Source organism: Cydia pomonella, chromosome 20 (genome assembly GCF_033807575.1).
Source record: "Cydia pomonella isolate Wapato2018A chromosome 20, ilCydPomo1, whole genome shotgun sequence".
In the NCBI taxonomy this organism is placed as follows: Eukaryota; Metazoa; Arthropoda; class Insecta; order Lepidoptera; family Tortricidae; genus Cydia; species Cydia pomonella.
Genome location: NC_084722.1, coordinates 11080533 through 11098163, shown reverse-complemented (window position 1 = coordinate 11098163; position 17631 = coordinate 11080533). Strand labels below are relative to the sequence as shown.

The 17631-nt window shown below is 34.9% G+C and overlaps 1 protein-coding gene across 1 annotated transcript in view; it reads right to left on the bottom strand.

Annotated features, from left to right (window-relative positions):
* Positions 1-17631, bottom strand: part of LOC133528881 (LIM/homeobox protein Lhx1) — a 93772-nt gene that overhangs the window by 3820 nt on the left and 72321 nt on the right.

Genomic DNA, 17631 nt, shown 5'->3' with positions numbered 1-17631 from the left:
TGAAATCTTATCTAACACGATAGACGCTAATTGCAAAAAAATACGATGGTACAGTCAGCTACAGAGAAAAAGTACCCTCCTGCATAGAATGTTGTATGAAAAGGTGCTAAGTATTATTGTTGCAATGCAGTATTTAGATAGGTTTACGCCCCCTCCTTTACTAAAAAACAATGAAAATTCATGTTTGTAGATGAATTTTCTGCACAAACAATACCCATTTTCTCTGCTATACTCGTATTTCTATTTGTTTAGAAAGAACAAAGTGGAACTCAGACGTCGCGGGCACGTTCCGCTATTGAATTCCTGCTTCGACCGCATAGAAAACTGTGGTCGAGAGTTTATTGACAACAAATTGTATTTACGAGTAGGTATATTGCACTATTCTTTGCTTCGCTATTTGTTTTAGAAGCCTGCCAATGCTATTATTTTATTTTGAAATAATTTTAAACTGCAGTTGCAGCTATCAATTATCAAAATAAATTGCCTTTGCCATGCCATGTATTTAAAAAATATTTACAACCATGGTGGTGCATCTCATAACAATTATAATTAGCTTCCAAACTTCTAAAAATCTTTTGTCGCAGAGGAGTTCCATTCTGGTCTTCGTGAGTTCCAAATTCAGACCTGGGGCCAATTTTTTATTTGTAGGAATTTTTCCTTTTTAGGTAGTTATACTTTAGTTTTGTTTAATTCATAGTTTAATTTATTTCGGTTACTTTTAAATTTTAGTTTATTTTTAAGATATAAATATTGGTAATTAAATCTCAAGTTTTTATAAAAAATTGTATTACTTCGTATGTCTTATGGTAAAAACCAAGCATTTGCATTTAAATAGTGCTCGTTGGTGAACTGGAACTCACGAAGCCCAGAATGGAATTGCTTTGAGAAACATTTAGGTGCTCCAGTAGTGTAAATGATAATTGATAATGATGCATATCGAATATACAATGTAATGTTCAATTTAAATAACGTAAGTGATCCATTTTATAATGGAGTTTAATTTTTTAAATCTTCATGCATATTTTATTTTTCTAAAATTATCATAAATATGTGCCTATTATATTATATATGTATAGCAAACTATCTCATTCAAACATTACAAACATACAGTCCTCCAGTTTTAGGCAGACACACGCTGAATAATATAAATGGCCGAACTCATTGAGTAATTCAAGAAAATAATCGAGCTGAAGTAATAACATATAGGTAGTTTGCAGGTCCCATATTTTGTGTAAGCAGTAGCAAAATATATTATAGGACATTATTACATAAAGTAACTAAGTCCCACAAAAGCTCAATAAAACTTGTGTTGTAGGTACTTATACAACGATATATATCATATATAAAGATTTATAAATACTTAAATACATAGAAAACACCCATGACTCAGGAACTAATAACCCTTCTCATCACGAGAATAAATACCCTTATCCTGGGATTTGAACCCGGGACAATCGGCTTCATATGCCCACTAGTCAGGTCGTCAAAAATATTGTGTTACTGTTACGCAAATATTTATTTCAGTGGAGTTAACACGTGATATACCAACTGACCACTTTGTAACCGAGATAGGCATATAATTAGTAAACAAAAATCTATTCACTATAATTGGCAATCTCAGTCACTAATGAGAACATTTGATTCCTCATTTGTGAACAAATCGTTTTACTTATCAGCTAAATAGATTGATTCCATGATTTGGACTTATCAGTCGATAGGTCAGTAATTATAGCAAGCTCGTATTCGGTTAAACTGTAGATTTGCAATACCAGGCTTGTGTAGCGTAGATAAGACTTAAATTTAAATACACTGCTAAGTAATATTCGAGTTAGTTTAGTTAGATTCTAATTGGCAAGTGTTAAGTATTGTAATTATTAATTAATGAAACTGAAAGGATGGGCAATGGTGGATGTCGTCCTTGATTTTAAAGATGAAGGGGTAATTTAGTTCCTTATTTTTTAGTTCATACGCAATGGCTGAGAATTGCGTTGTTTTAGTTGTAATGATTTGTATTTTTTATTTACTTTTCTTACTTAATCAACTATTTATTCTAAAAACAAAATAGTTTTAGAGTGCTTTTATAACAAATTCAACAATACATAGACACTATTATACTAACAATGTACTACAAAACGTTCGCGAAGTTAAAAACGTCCTACAGGCCCATTCGAACTTACTGATATCAAGTACATGCACTGATATCAAAATTACATCTAAATGATGTCATTCTGATATCGTGCATTTCGCCTGTACTTTTCCGCACATGTATTGGGTCGAGCGAGACGCACGATAACTAAATTACATCATCCAAATTTCATACTGAGATTTCTGAGGTCAGTGTAGGTTCGAAATGTCTTGCTAGTCTTTGACCAATTTGTCAAAAACTACTAAAACATAACCGCGTCTTATCGTCGCTAAAAATAGTCGAAAACAAAAGCATGTCGCCGAAATGGTTCAGACACCGTAATGGGCGCCTCACACGACACGATGTGTTCTACTTCGGTTTAATATGGTCGTGGACAGATTCAGGTTTCAAACATATGATTCCAATATCAGTATCTCGGGTATCAACGCGTAGCGATCGTCTAAGCTTAGGTACATTTTACCGACTTGAATAGAATAGAAATGAGGGACAGTTATAATAAACGTCATATTTTCATAGAAGTTTGTCATTAATGATGACAATTCCGACATTTGTGGATGCAGACTTTGCAGTTTGCTTGATCCGACTCTAAAACAATGCCCAATTGAATGTGTCAATTCAGAGCTAAGCTAAGCACGGTAACTGAGTTACCAATCGCTAGCGTTTGACAATCCAGTTAAGTACCACAAAATGATCTGCACGTGTATGATGCTAATGCTGATGTTTTAGTAACATCTAACAAATCGGTGTTTACAATATTTTTGTACAACTTGCGTTGCGTATGCGTCTATAGTGCCCTCGTTCCGGGTCATTCGCGATGCTAAGGCTGTATATCACGATTAGGGTCTGCACAACGGATCTGAAATGTATGGGAATTGGGAAGATCTGCGGTTCCGGATCCAGATCCGGAAAATTTCATACATATTGAATCCAGATTGCGAACCCTAATCACGATTCAAAATGGCAACCAAGTGGCTTTTGGAGGGTCGTATAACAAGTTGCTTGACTGTTTTTTGTACATATATATGGTATTGTTATAATATTTTCAAAATCCGAATACGCCCATAGTCGTTCCAGTGGTTACTGATTATGCGCACACGCGACGTTAACGCGCCGTGAACTGTACACGGCCGTTTTTTAGCCAACTTTAGAAAAAGATGAGGAACACAGGAATGTGATGAGCGTATGTGAATTAAAAAAATTGTCCTAGGTAAAGAATATCCTTCTACTCGAAAGCCATCGTGCAACTAACTTATTATTTATATGACACAAGGGCACGCTTCTCCATACAAAAGTGGTCCCCACTTTCCTCTCTAGGTCAGCAAATTAGCAATGTTCAAAGTTCCCATGAAATCGGTATTTTTTTCTGCTCGTTTATTGTCAAACCATTTTACAGTTCGTTTCGTTCTCTATGCTACTTGAAATAGACGCCAATGAAACAGTCGTCAACAGTTAATAAGAACATTGAGTAGTAATCCCTAATTTCAATGGGAACTTTCTAAGTGGAAAGAAAAATTGGAGAATGGGGAAGGTACCAGTTGGACGGAACGAAGAACGAAGGAAGTAGTTTTATTTATAATAATTCAGCCTATATACGTCCCACTGCTGGGCACAGGCCTCCTCTCAAGTGCGAGAGGGCTCGGGCTATAGTCCCCACGCTAGCCCGATGCGAATTGGGGACTTCACATACACCTTTGAATTTTTTCGCAGATGTATGCAGGTTTCCTCACGATGTTTTCCTTCACCGAAAAGCTAGTGGTAAATATCAAATGATTATTTCGTACATAAGTTCCGAAAAACTCATTGGTACGAGCCTGGGTTTGAACCCGCGACCTCCGGATTGAAAGTCGGACGTCATATCCACTCGGCCACCACCACATAGTAGTGTTATTTAGATTTCAAATTCGAAGAACAAGTATGAATTAAGAATTTCGTGCGCAAGAATGTTTAATAGCTTACGATTACTGTTATGCAAGGTGGGGTAAAAGCAATCACCCTTCTAGGTTACATACTTGCACTTTCAGCACAATGAACTTTCGCAAAATGCGTGTGGCAATACTAGCAATCCTTATCACTTGAACATCGGAAATATAAAAAGGCAATATTGAAACAAAAGTGCGCTTATGCTAGGAGCTCGCCGCTACCCGCTGCGCACGCGGCTTTGATCGGACCGCGCCCCTCAGTGAGATAGTAACTAGAGAACAGTAACACTTTACAAAACGTAGATATACGGTTTAGTATATATCTCTTGCTTTTGTGCTTTTAAAACAAATAGTAAATTGTAGGAAACATATTTTTGTTTTGTATATTTCATAAATAGAACTAAAATACAAAAAATAAAACTTTAGGAGATTATGTAGGTAGTAGTTAAGTGTGGAAAGACGAACTAATATTTACCAAAGGATATTTTCCAGCTAAGCAACTACATACAACGTCAAGTCTTAGGTATATTCAGTAACCTTAGAAAAGTCTTATAAATATTTTGTTAAATTTAAAACTAACTTAGTACCAAAAGTAGGACCTATACCTCGTTTCCGTATAAGCTTAGAGTGCTCACTCCAATCAACAGACATGACTCATCATCAGTCATGACTTTTTTACTTAATAATAATAAGTTGTATGAGAGATATGATAAACGTATTATTAATAAGTTTAAAACTTGCTTGTTAAAGCTAAATCTTATTACAAATAAGTTTTCTCAAAGCGAGCTTAAAACTGCTAAATCTTATTACAAATAAGTTTTATAAATAAGCTTTTATCTATGTATGGATATGGAGGGAACACGATATGCTTATTATTCCTCTATGTTATCAACGCATTTTTAGTCGTAAAGGCTCGAATCTGTCAAAGTACTTCAATGGCACTAGATTTGCGGGGTAAGTTAAAGTACGAGCATGAGCGTTGGTTATTTACTCTTCTATATTTACTGTGTATCGATGGCGGCCTTACGCCTACGATTTCAAACTTACTTGCGTTTATTATACACTCTATGCCTATGTTAATTAAGTCCAAATTAAAACAGGCATGTATAAAACTGAGCTACCTACAAGAAACAATAGTGGAAGATAGACGTATGTTATTAGTTTTGATTAATTTGTTAGGATGTTATTATGCCAAAGAAGTGTTAAACCGCATTTTATTACGTGTCCTATTGATGATGAGATGATGTGAGACACGATGATGAGATAACCGTTGTTTGTTAACATAATAAAAGACAAAATGTGGAAACGTTTTTGTACACGGTAATATAGGGGATGGTAATTTGTGATCAGGTTTGATTGGCCATGCTTACATGGGGCAATATCTCCGGATAAATATGATAACGTATGCAAAAAAACAATCATTTTCTCTTAAATTTGTATTATAGTCCCCAGCAAGCTCGGTTCTCCATACAAAAGTAGTTACGCTCTCATTTTAAAACGACTAGCTAGATTGCTCTGAAACTTTCTAATACTTACAATAAGATAAGGTAAATATAGTCCTGTAATTAGTGTATGTGGCTTCAGATACCATAGTTAATAAAATACAGTGAATTTAAATTGTTCATACGAAACTTGTTTTTGCACTGTTTCGTTAGTTTTATAAACTAATTACAGGACTAGGTACCTATACCTGACTACGTGACTTTTCAAGAATGCACACTCGTTGAGTTGATTGTTATTTTTTGTTCGAAAAAGTAACATTTAAGGGTTTTCCTGCTTTTCTTAGATAATTTTATAGTTTATTTTATATCAATTAAATTCAGAATAAGCCTCTCAGACCAAGCCCACGGTGGCATTTAAAGTTGCTTCTGATGAATGAATCATTTCCATACAAGTCTAATTCATTCATTTAGCTATCTTGTCTCTTGGTAAAATCTACTTATTGGCGCATTGCCGTTTTTTATTTGCTGCGTCAATTTTCTTTATTACGAGCGGTAATGTAATTCCATACAAATTTTGGAAGCTCTTATCAAATTTTCACTCTGGACTGTATTTTAAATCTATAAAACGGAATCGAAAAGCCTTGTTCCGGAGTAAAAATAGAATCCAAAAATAAAGTATGATCGAATAAATACGCATATAAAAGTTGTACATAATACGCGACCCACTACCTCTCTACATTCTGGCAGTAGTCGAAACAGCAGCCTTGAGCGTATGAAATTGACCTGTTCCGTTATTATGTCCGTAGCTATTAGTTTTATTACTTAATCGCTTACAGACCAGAATGGAAAAAATGTATCAAAAAATTTGTAAACATTTATTGTGCAGCCATTAAAATTTTATGGCGTCCGCATCCGGTATTGATACAGATAGTGTTTTAGGTGTATTTAGTTTTTTTCTTATATTATTCTATTTTTGGTCATTTTTTACCAAATTGACTTACTTAAATAGGATATCTTTTCTAGAGATGCCAGAATATTCGGCAACTATTCGGCCAGTTTGCCGAATAAACGACATTCAGCCCAATATACGGCTTTCGGCCGAATATTGCGTACCATTCGCCTATTTATAAATACCATAGGCTAGATTCGCTTCACTTTCAACTACATATAGACTATTAATGAGCAAGAAACTAAATCTTAGCAAACATTGTCCTCCGTTGGCGACTAGTTTTCATTATAAATATGACTCAAAATAGTACACATGTTTTACCGAATATTCAGCGCTTTGGCCGAAAGTATGACCGAATATTCGGTATTTGGCAAAAATCACATAAAAAACGCAAAACAAAACATATTGAGCAATGTGGAAGCATATATCTAGTTAAAATATATACATGACACTCATATGCCATTGTACCTATGATAAAATTCTGTCAGAGGACTCAGTACTTAGTGGGTAATACAATATGCGTTATTAATGACAAGGTACTTATTATAAGAACAATTAAATTTATAAAAAGTTCAGGTAGGTACTGTATTACTATAACGATGGCACTGCACTTGTATGCCACCATCTTGATATAAACCAAAATACACCGGCTTAGATTCAAATGCGTCCGTGGGAACCCACATCGAAACTCGATAAAAGTATTTCATTCAATCAAAATGCCCATATGACCTGACCAACCACTAAATAAACTTTCTATAACAAGGCACTAATTTCAGCAATTTCACACAAATGATTGTAGGTAGAGTGACGATAAACTACGACATTGTAGGATAGTCCCAAATGAAGTCAATGTGAATTACAAAAGCCTCTTTAAATGGGAATACGTGTAGTGTGACCACGAATCTGTGCCGCGCGGGAACGTCTCGCAGCAGGACGTCGAAGAACACGCCGTGTGGTGTTAAACACTATATTTCATACGTCAACTCTGTGAGGGGCCATCGTAATGCCGACAAAATCGTAAAAACTCAACATTACACGCTAACACTCGAAAATAACAATCTGTTTAAAGGATCCTTAATGCTTTGGTGTTTATATTTTTGCAAGTCTGGTGAGGATGGAATTTCATAAAAAGTGTTGTCGCTAAAATGTATAATACCTACCTAGTTTTGTTAACCGTAAGAATGTTTTTATTTTACCCTGAGTCAGAGTGGCATGAAATTTATCCAAACCACCAATTAAATCGGCAGAAAATAAGTAGGTTTATTATCGCAGTCGCAGATAATCGCTAATTACAAAAACCGGCCAAGAGCATGTCGGGCCACGCTCAGTGTAGGGTTCCGTAGTTACTCTTCCGTCACAATAAGCTAAACTCGAGCTTAAAGTATAGTAAATTGTTAACCAAGGGATGAAACGGTACCTTTCACCTGAGTTAAACAAATAGGCAAATTTGCATAATCAGTACCTAATTAAAATAAGTCTTTTTACTATGAAGGGAAAACTTTTTGCGATAACTCAAAAACAGCTAAACTGATCATGTCCGCTATAGTTTTCATTTAATGTCTTTCTTAAGCTCTACTTCCACGATTTTTTTCATATTTTTTGGACCTATGGTTCAAAAGTTAGAGGGGGGGGGACACATTTTTTTTTTCTTTCGGAGCGATTATCTCCGAATATATTCACTTTATCATAAAATGTTTCTTGAAACCCCCTATTAGTTTTGAAAGACCTTTCCAACGATACCCCACACTCTAGGGTTGAAGCGAAAAAAAAAATTCACCTTCACTTTACGTGTAGGGGAGGTACCCTAAAAAAAATTAAATTTTTAGATTTTATTGTACGACTTTCTCGGCTTTATTGATTTATATATCCATGCCAAATTTCAGCTTTCTAGCACTAACGACCACGGAGCAAAGCCTCGGACAGACAGACAGACAGACAGACAGACAGACAGACAGACAGACAGACGGACATGGCGAAACTATAAGGGTTCCGTTTTATGCCATTTGGCTACGGAACCCTAAAAAGGATTATAAGATCGCTTTACTTCGTCTATCACAGATTTACAAAACAAAAAAAGTGTAAATGCACTATACGATTATCACATTGACGTGGTACGTTGTGTGAGCGAGACAACTATGCATGTTTATAGCGATGTCCCGCTCGCACACCGGAGAGGCGTGCAGATCCGCATTCAATATGAAAACTGCCTAGGTGGCCGTTACTCTAAGTTCACAGCTAATAATTAGTTGTACGCCTGTATGGATAATGGCAAATCAGGCGCCTCGGCGCCATTGTTTTACAACTGTTATTAAAGTCGCGTTAATAAATTTCGCCGCCAGCTAGCGAGCGTTTAACTGTTCGTGGAAAATGTATTTCGGTTACCACTGAAAATCAAAGACTGGTCGCTTTAATACATATGTATCATTGATCTACTCGTTGATGGAACACGAAGTCTACCTAGTAATGTTATACAGTCCCTAAAATTTTATAGTGTAAATGCAAATCTATCTGCTACCACTTCATGGCTAAGCCGCTGAACCAATCTGGATGAATTTTGGTATTGAAATAGTTTGAGGCCTGAGGAATGACATAAAATTGTTTTTATCAACCATCATAATCATCATCCCACACGGACGATGTCACGTGCAGAAACTAGTATGAAAATATTTTAAGAACTAGGTAAAAATTTAAAAAAGGCGACATGAAAGCGACAACCACGGTAAACAAATATCAATATTTTAATGGCGCCAAAAAGTCTAACAAATAGATAATATGGCTCTTTTTCATGTTTGAGTTACAATTACCTGTACATATTTATACGCTATCCAGTAAGCCGTAATATTTCCGTAATATTTCGTTCCGTAGACGAGGGTCTTTAGATGTAACGAGTATATTATATACATGCGGTGAATGAAAAAACAATTGCATGAGGATAATTAGGGTAATAGCGACGCTCCATAGTCAGTCGGCATCTTTTATGCGGAGGCAATCGTCGAGTGGCTGTTTTATTCAATTAAAGGCTGTTGCGTTCTAGTGTTTAGATACAACCTAATACAATTAAATGGACAAGTTTATGGTGGTTAAATTAAATAAATTATGAGTATATAATTAAGTAGACGTCAACGCTTCAGTCGGCTTCAGTTTTATTATTTATGAGGTTTTAATAACATGAGCGTCCGGTGTTATTACTCGGTTTAAAGCAGATGCACTCAAGAACGTATTATTTACATAGAATAGGTATATTTATACACATGTCTATGCAGAGTAATGGTGTCGGTGAAATGGAATAAAAATAATTATACGTAGGAAATTGAAGTCCTATTAACGAATAAGTCGGCGTCAATTGCGCGGTATTAAACACATAAAATAAAAATAAAAACTAAAAATATTGCTAGCGGTGGAATACCTATGTATTATATTATTCATACAATTTTAATGGCCTTTAAATATAATGCATTTAACAGAAAAATGTTGATTATGTTTAGGTATGCATGTAGGCGCGACATTCACGTTTCTATGCGAGAAGTTGGGAACTCGTATTTCATTACAAATTTGGTATTATTTGATCTTTGCTGGCTATTTACGTTAATCCAGTTTCAATGCATCATCCGCCTTAAGAATAGACCCATGCTTCACATCATTGATCGTCTAGCGATGAAGCCGAGAAGATTACGGTATATAAATAATATACAGGCGCCCCCTAGCGCTAATGAGTCTATCTCAATAGGAAACTGGTATAACCTTTTTGTATGATCAGACAAAATGGCGTTGAAGGCGTAAGTGTAATCAGAAAGAAAAAAAAGAAAATAATCACAGTTCAGTTTTGATAAACTATTTTCGGCCCGACCTAATCTAACTCTGAACAGTATATCATAATAGATAATAAATCAAACTATATTACGGAAATAGGTAAAGGACATGTACTAGCATCTACTTTTTCAAGATTGATATAAGTAGACTAACACAAGTACACAACTATGGATTTATATATCCGAAATAAACAAATTTTAATATTATTATTTTATTTAAGCAGGTAAAAAGAGGCAGTAACAAAGTAGATATATTCTCTAGTTATGACAACATTTATTTTACTTCATAAGCTCGTTGCTATTCACTGGACATATTATTTTTTCAAACCGACCTACTTATGAATAACTACAATTGTCGATAAAAATAATCTTAGTTACATTAATACAATAACGCAAGACAGACACATTTATTTGGGCATATTAGATTTGTTTCTTAGATGTTGCAGACTATAATATAGATACCTACCTAGATAGTCACGAATTACACAGCATCGTTTGTCTATCAACACGGCTGCAAATGCCAGCCAGAATGGTCATTATACTCGGTCAATATGCTTCTAGATTAAGCGTTGACCGAAGGAAAACAAAGCACAGCCCCGAACAGGCCATGCCGTCCCTACGGGCGGTCTGTATCCCGCTGTGGTACATCTATCTACACACCTACACCGCCATTCTAAAATAAAAAGACGTAACTACAATTGAATATAACTACTAATACGCCTTTATGATCTGGTGAGTAAATGCACCACAAACAGTTGTTTCAGTTTTTTTTTCGTTCCGCCATAAACTTTATTGTATCACGCACCATATGGGACGCGAATTTTGGGCACCCTAGCGTGTTACCTCTGCTCAATTTTGAGGAATATCATATGTCTCTATTTACAAATGTATGTTGTATGACCCAAACACATATCTGCAAAATTTAATATTTGGTAACAACGCTAAAAATATATATTAAATAATATATACATATTAAGATGTATATAATTACTGACATAGTTTTAATGCTAAAATATTACTAACATAATGATTATGGTTTGAAAAGAAGCTTTGTTTTGGTTGTAGATACCTATCACACAAAATTCTAAACAGATGGAGACAATTTCTAAAACATCTCTTAATTACCGTAAACACCTTCCGTCAATCAAGAAAACAAAAGAGCTCATAAATTATAAAAGGAACACATAAATTTCAAAAAACGAATCGTATGTCGTCGCGAAGACGACCACACTCCGCGTACCACGCGCCATCTGTGCTCAATTGGCGTGGCGCTTAAAGCGATTTTAACGAAATTGTTCCTTGGCGAAATTGTACAACACGGCTTAGGTTGTTTGTAAACTTGTAGGGACGGGTGGCTTGGTCGGTAACTGAGCGTTTTTAATGCGTTTGAACACAGTTTTACTAGGACAGAATATGGTTCCCCCTTTGAGAAAATTTTATATAAAGAATGTAATTTTTTAGGTGATACAGGATACGCGACTATACACATTACTATATTATGGGTTATGAGAGCAACCCTAAAATTGCAAACTACAAGATCAGGTGTTTCATATTCAAGTTTCAATTCAACAATTATATGGAGACCAGGATTTGTTTTTCTAATTTCAGAGTTACTGCTATAGTAAAACTTGATCAAAACAATTAGTGCAATCACGTTCATATAATCTTTTATTATTTATTTGGTATATTTATTTATTTGGTAATATAATTGGTATGTTTTCTTATCTAATTTGAGAAATAATTCACACAAAAACGGTTTTTTAAATTGCAGATGGCGAGATTGACGATGTGTTCTTCAGTTTTATTTGAATTATTACTGAGGGGATAACTAACCAATATTTGTTTTGTAATATTGGCAGAAAAAATATACACTAAAGACGATTGACAACATATCAACTTTAAAATCAACGTTGGTTACAGATTTAGAACCATTAACTAATGACATTCGCAAGATTTATCCGGCACAAACTTTTTTCGTGGCTACAAACAAAATTTTATCAAATAGGTTTTTTTTTAAATAATAAATTGATTTCAATCGTTATAGAGAACAATAAATCATAAAAAATAATTCTTAAACATGAAATTACCGATAGATAAAATCGCGTACCATGGCGATGGCGTGTTCCAAAGCGCAATGATTAACCCACTTTTAGATGTTCATGGTCGGTAAAAGCGCAAAATCATTTTAAACGATTTTTGTTATGAAACAGTTCAAGGCTGTGTATCGTATGGTGTTTCATGTTATGCTACCTGAAACGGCCTGGTCTAAATTTATTTTAGAATTTACTAGGCACTTTGGCCTATCTTCCAACATAGATATTTTTCTAGTGACTATAGTATTTTTGAAAAACGAAGAGTACGGTGGCAGGGGGCATCTCCATAGATTATAATAAACTTAAAACGCAAAATCTCGCAAAATTGTAGTGAGATCATATCTGTCAGCGTACATTTTTGTTTGAAAATACTATATCTACCCGCTAGTTGAAAACACAAACATATATATGTAAGTAAAGGGTTTTCCGGTTCGAGCGCCATCTTGATAGTCAGCCTCCAGATTAACTCCTTCATTTTTTATTCATTAATATTGTTTAAAGTGTAATATCGATAGGTTATTATACAGTTAACTAATGCGGTAGTGTATAATGGCTGTAGAATTAATCTTGAAACGCGTTTTACCACCATTTTGGAGTCAACGGCCGGTAGTCCACGTGCTACTTGTACAGTCCAGCTATCGCTTTATAAGAGCTAATAAAATCACCGTACAGTGTCTTGTACTAACCGTAACTTTTAGTTGTGTTTAAAGCTCCTAATACCTTGATACTGGCGAAATAGTCCCACTGGACTGAAGCCATAATTTAAAAATAATGAATCAATGAATTCATGAACGAATGTAAGTAAATGAATTATATCGCTTAAATATCATGAAAGTATGTTAAATTCGTTATATTTATAATACATGTATAACTAACGCGATAACCTAAGACAATAATTATTATATATATATGCAAACCTAAACCACAAAGAAAAAAAAATAGAATTAACTTCTTAATGACCCGAAGCACATTCCGTCAATCATTTCCAGCCTGTGCGCTCTGTTAGATTTATTTAATTTTAAAAAGTTAAAACGACTCCAATGTTGCCAGTGCTAAATTTACCGTGTCTGTGTCAGTGATTCCAATTTGTGTCGTCTTAGTTTATTTTAAGTTAATTAGGTACTCCACACGATGTTACCGGTGTTTTAACTAACTTTATAAAAAGTGGTAGAGAGTCAATGAGCACAAACGACATCTTCATTAAAAAAATGTAAGGAAAATATACGATCTATATAAATATGTCATATGCACAGTCCACCTTCAAGTTATATTCTAAATAAGGGCACTTATGTTAATGCAATAAAAATATACAATCACTTGCCTGAAAGTATTGAGTCGTTCAATTTAAACGTAGGTTAAAAGATTGTTTGCTAAGCGCCACTCGCACCATTCCACTAACCCGGGGTAACCGGTTAAACCTGGCGTTACCATGGTTACCAGTACAATTTGACACTGGGTTAGCTGATTAACCGGTTAACCCCGGGTTAGTGGGATGGTGCAAGTGGCGCTAAATGTTATTACGATCTAAATGACTTTTTATTTTATTTAGACAAGTTATTTATAATTATTTCTTAGATAGATATTGAATTTAGTAATATAGGTATAAAGGAGTACGCTCGAAATGGGCAAAATTATAGATACCTTAATATTTATAATAAGATTCTTACAAAATTTTGACACTGAAATATTATCTATGTATCTATCAAAGGTGATTTAGCACCGACTTGAACAGAACAAGACAGAAGTGTTATTATAAAATTCATATTTTCATATAAATTTGACATAAAGATGACATGGCCACACTCTGTCATTGCAAATATCATGCAGAGTTAGCTTGGTCCGACTACCAATATACTGTTTTAAATTTGCTTCTTTAAATATACCCTTCGGAGCCATAGGCTACGGAGACTGCTTACGATCAGGCGGATCATATTCTTGTTTGTCACCACCGTATTATAAAAGGAAATTATTTTTAAAAACTTTTTTTTTATGATTAATAAAAATGTGAACAATATAACAATTTTTTACCTAGTAGTTATAAATACTATGGAATTACGGAAATTGACGCCTGATTAAAATTACAAAAAAATATTGTTTCCTCTTGATTACGTATTTAAAAACATTCTAGCCAAATTTGATTATAAACATAGGTCATAATTAGGAAAAAACGAAATTGTCTATGTCTCTGTTTTTCTCTATATATATTTATTGTAAAAATATCTATTAACACTACAAAGATATCGAGTTTTACACCGTTATTTTCATTTGCACTAAACATTATCTGTAAGTAGTAAAACAGCAAATCCAAGGACACAGTTATCTTAGTGGTTAATAAGTGGCACAACACTAAAACGAACGAACATTAAAGGTAGCCATTTTGAATATGCACTATGGTTTATGGCCCTTATCAGTTGATAACCGAACGTTCTATTTATGAACGGCGGCCAGTGATTGGCTGCTGGGTTATGTAACGTTATCAGGAATTACGAGAGAAATAGGGTTTGGGATGGTTTGATTTGTAAATGAAATAACGGACATTTTGTGAAATTAAAATTACAGTTAGTAGATTCTTCTCTAGGTGTTAGTAAAGGTTTATTTATTAATTAACTCCTTGTGTAGCATCAATAAAGCTAAAGTATAAACACTTTAACTGTAGTCAAATCTGAAAACAAAAATTTGATTTTGCGACTTTTAATTAAAATCAGACTTTACAACGACAAAGTGTGACAGTGTCGTTACTTATAGAAGCGCCGCCACACTTTGTTCTGTCAAAGTTGACTAACCCGAAAACGTGCAAGTGGCCCTAAGTAGGTATAGGTACCAGACTACAGACTGAGTAAACTGGAGTAGAATCCGTCTAGATCAAGAAGTCCGTCTAACTAGAACTAAGCTAACTCAATACCGATTTTGACAAAATTAAGTATGGAAGAGTTATTAAAAACGTCATATTTTCATAGAAACAAGTGTGGACAGTTTTGATTAGCAAAAGCCATGCAGACTTAGGTAGGTCGAGACTACCTACTTTTTTTTTTGTCGAGCCTACTTTTCATCTAAGATGGAAAACCAGTAGGATCTCGTCGAAACTTAAATAATGTATGGTAATAGAATAGTCATGTGACTTTTCGAAGCATCTCTGCCATCCCGACATAGTTTATCTTTTCGTTTGTCGTTGGTCAATTACGATTGTCATCTTGGCTAGGCCCCCTACTCAGCAAGCGCTTCTCTGAGAAAGTACAACGCCCCTCCCCCTCGCCACGCTCGGGTGCCGAGGTCGATTCCGCGTCGTGACGTCACAGCGACCTCAGGTTACTTCCTTCTGCTATTCCGCATATTCGCAACTGTGTAAGTACTCGTCTTTTTTAGTTTCCGAACGGTTTCCAACGAATTATGATAGCTTGGTTGAACAAATTTTTAAGAGTTATAGATCGTGTCATTCACGAAGACGTGTGCCTTGACTCATATTCTCATGTTATTAAAGGTTAGATTTGACAAATCTGCGCGTCATCGTGGATTACACGAACGTAACCTGTATCGAGAGCGTGTCGACAATTGCAGTTACGCTTTCATTTTAAAAAGAGATTCTGAAATAAATAACAAATAAAAGACAGGCCAATTCGAACGTGTAACTGACATCAAACAGATTTGAATAATATTGGTATCATATTCTGAATTCATTTTGCTCTGACTTGTCCGCACATGTAAGGTATGGTTAAGATCGGATGGACGGTAAGATCGTATTGATCGCAAATGTAGCAAAGTAGCAGTTATTTTACATCACTAGCTAAACAATGTTGCGCTCTCTTGTGTCAGAGGCCAAGGTCACTGAGCCAGTGAAATAAGTATAAGTAAACAATACAATGTGTGACTCTATTTCATTCCGCCCCTCTTGCCATATTGTATTAACCATCAGCTCTGTCATGTCGTTTAAAAGTGTGATAAAGTTGAAATTTAATGGAAAGGATCAGATTTTTGGAACTTATTCTCTTTGCTTTAGTAGTCCAAGAAGGTTTTTCGGATTAATTAATTCAACTTTGAGTGTAAATTACGCCTAAACTAGTTTATTAAGGTGCATTAAGTGAATTAATAATAAGAGCTTGTTTTCTTCCTCATCATTTGCATTAAAAATTCGAAGGTAAAACTTAGTGAATTTTTATTTTGTGATGCCCTTCCAACTCTTCGAAAAATAGTCCGGTCTTAACCCGGTATAAATTATTAGTGACCGTAAATGACTGCTAACTGATATGATTTCAATATTATTCTAACATCGGTTTGATGTCAGGTGCATGTTCGAATGTCCTGAGAGTTAACTTCGATTGTATGGGAGCGGCTTCATGTGACCCTTAAAGAATCTGTTTTTGATTTCTTTTACTTTGTGATAGTAGTTTATACCTGCTAATACCTAAACAGATACAACACAACTTGTGGATGCAGATCCAGGTTTACACGCTATAATGTTTAAAGAAAACAGTAACAGTCGCATTTACTCTCTAAAAACAAGAATTAAATCGACAGAGCCTCAAGTTAAATACTTAGTTAAAACATTTTTTGCCCTACTTTGACATAAAACAGTTAAAATAGACAATGCGAAAGAAGAGTGAAAAACAGCATGAGTTTACAACAGTGAAAGCAAATCGAACATCTCAATGAAAAGTTTTCTTGGAACGAAAGTAGGTACCTACTTATTCAATTTAATATTCCAACCAAAAAATCTCACACTTTTCGTTCCAGCACCCTGGGTTACAAAAATAAACGAATTCTATAAAAATAAATAAAAATCGATGGTAAAGTAAGTCGAGCGTATCGACACCGATATTGTCACGTCGTTCTGTAAAGCGTAAACTTTACGTGCCTATCTCGACCAACAAATGTGCCAAAATGTCTAGAACGGTCAACGAACTTTTAAAAAATGTTTGAAATTAGAGCACTAATTTAAAACATGTTTAAATTCCACGCACAGTGGTTCTAAGCTTCAATTTCATGGCACAATATTTTGACAGGAGGATGTTGTGTTTGAGTTGATTATGATTATGCGAATTTAATTCTTCGAATTTAAACTGTCGTGAGACATACTAACATCCTCTTCGAAACATGTCGCGCGAGTCTCTAAAAATACCCGAGTATAATCCGTAGAATTATTTTAATTTAATTCTTATTTATTTGTTGGTTGTTTGGCGATACCAGACTGTGACAAGTGATTTGTTGCTATGAATGTTCTAATGTACTACCTGGCTACCGAGCGTGAATCAAGAGTTTGCCATCCAGGATTCATTTGC